Genomic DNA, 2,631 nt, shown 5'->3' on the forward strand with positions numbered 1-2,631 from the left:
AGTAAAGTAAGAACAAAAAAAAAAAAAAAAAAAAAAAAAATGTGTTGTGTAAAGCAAAATGCATAGAGAGAAAGGGCCCTATTGTTGGATTTAGAGAATGGAATATTCAGAAAGTTTTCTTTCTCGCTGTATTGATTCTATACCGTGCCTTTGACTTCGTACAAATATATGTAGATTTATACTTGTCTATTTCTATTCACTACAATCTAACAAATACAACTAACTAATATTTTTCACTCATGGCAAGAAATTCTCACGTGTAGGCAGCTTTCAGAAATATGCCTTTAACACAACTGGCCTATGTTATATCTAGACGGCCCCAATTCAATCCATCATAAAAACCATTTACCGTCACGATTGCTTCCTGATGGGATTATTTCAAGATCAAGATTTATGTACCTGTTAATGCAGTGGAGTAAAAATTCAATCCAGAAAATTACTCTAAAGTCCACTTTGAATTTCTTGAAAATAAAGCAAAATTACCACAAACTAAATGTCTTTTTATATGTCATTGTGGTAGAAGAGAAGAGAACTTATTTCTCTGTTTTCCCTTTTGTGTCTCACTTTTTTTCAAAGAGCAGAACCTCTATTTTTAAGAGCAGTCAAATAGCAATTATCAATAAAAACTGCCCCCACTACACTTACGTGTAGTAACTTCTTTTGAGAAGTTATTTCACCGAGCCCTTTAATAAAAAAAATGGGTCAAGTCTACCCACATAGAGTGACCCATAACCTAGCCCCAACATCTAATATCTCCCACTTTGCTCGTGCTGGGCTAGAGCCAAACCCATATCATGTTAATAACAAACATAATTCATGCAGATAAATAGTTTGTGCGACTTGCGAGCATCAAGATGTATGGTATTTCAAACCCATTAAGGTTGTACTGAAGCTCAATGTAGGAGCTCAATCACATGTGAAAAGAATCCACTATAAATATAAAGATCATTTTACTCGCAATATCCCAGACACTATTCTGTAACGATCCGAGCAGTCGTTTTGAGTATTGTAGCCCCGTTCCTTCATTTCTTGCTTCTTCTATGTTTAGTTATGGTTATATGACTTACCAGGGTGGTTGGTTTAGTTTCGGGGATGTTTCGGAGTAAAATGGGACACTTAGTTCCAAGGTTGAAGGCTTAAGTTGAAATAGTTGATTGAAGTTTGACTTTTATGTAGACGATACCGGAATAGAGTTTTGATGGTTCCGATAGCTTTATATGATTATTTTGGACTTAAGCGTATGTCCGGATGTTGATTTAGAAGTTCGTAGGTCATTTTGGCTTGAGTTGGTGAAAGTTGGAAAGTTGAAGGTTTGGAAGGTTGAGAAGTTTGACTGAGAGTTGACTTTGTTGATATTGGGTTTAGGTTTTAGTTTCGGGAGTTGGAATAGGTTCGTTGTGTCATTTATGACTTGTGTGCAAAATTTGAGGTCAATTGGAGTTGGTTTAGTATAATTCGCATTAGTTTTAGAAGCTAGAAGTTCATAAGTTCATTAGGCTTGGATTAAGGTGCGACTCATGATTTCAGTGTTGTTTGATGTTATTTGAGGCTTAGATTAAGTTCATATAGTGTTTTAGAACCTCTTGGTATGTTTGGATGGGTTTTCGGGGGCCTCGGGTGTGTTTCGGATGAAGATCGGACTCACTTTGGACTTTGTTGAATTGCTGATATCTGTGCTTCTGGTTTCCTCTTTCGCGATCGCGAGGAGAGAGACGCGATGGTGGAGGTTAAGGTTTAGAAGGTGAGAATTTGTTCTATGCAATCGCGTGGTTAAGGCTGTGATCGCAATGCCTTGAGAGAGTTGTGTTACGCGATCGTGAGGGAGGAGACGCGTTCGCGAAGAAGGAAGAAGAGGCCTGGAATTTCCACGCGTCGTTCAAAGCGATCGCGTGAGTTTGCACTGATTGCGTAGGTCAGGGAAATTAGTCACTGCGTTCGCGACCTGGAGTGTGCATTCGTGTAAAAGATTTTGGCTACTGAAGGTTTTGTTCTTCATGATCACGTGGGAAATTCCGCGATTGCCTAGTGTAATCTCTAGGCAACATATATTTAATTCCAAGTCGAGGGTTAGAGTACCATTTTAATATTCTGAGTTGTAGAGCTCGGTTTTGGGTGATCTTGGAGGGAATTTTATGTCTTGGAACGCGGTAAGTGTGTTTGACTTGAATTTGTTAGTATTTCATGATTCCATCTTCATTTTTAGCATTTAAATAGTGAATTAAAGTGAAGAAACGTGGGATGTTGTGGAAAATTTTTCAAAAATAAAAAATGGAGGTTTGTAGGCCGATTTGAGGCCGGAATTGGATGCTTTTGGTATAGTTGAACTCGTAATTGAACGGGTGTTCGGATTTTGTAGATTTGTCGGGTTTCGAGGCATAGGCCAGGGGTTGAGTTTTTGATTTTGATAAAGATCGAAACTTTATTATTTGAAATTTTTTCTTACGACATTATTTGTTGATATTGAGTTGTTTGTGACTAGATTCAATTTGTTTGGAGGACGATATGCGCGGGAAGGGCTTGTTGGAGTTGTGCTTTATGCAGTTTGAGGTAAGTAACAATTCTAAACTTGGATTTGAGGGTATTTAATCCTAAGGACTACGTTATGTAAAAGATATTGGGGCGACGTACGCG

The sequence above is a fragment of the Nicotiana attenuata genome, chromosome 7, assembly GCF_001879085.1.
Source record: "Nicotiana attenuata strain UT chromosome 7, NIATTr2, whole genome shotgun sequence".
In the NCBI taxonomy this organism is placed as follows: Eukaryota; Viridiplantae; Streptophyta; class Magnoliopsida; order Solanales; family Solanaceae; genus Nicotiana; species Nicotiana attenuata.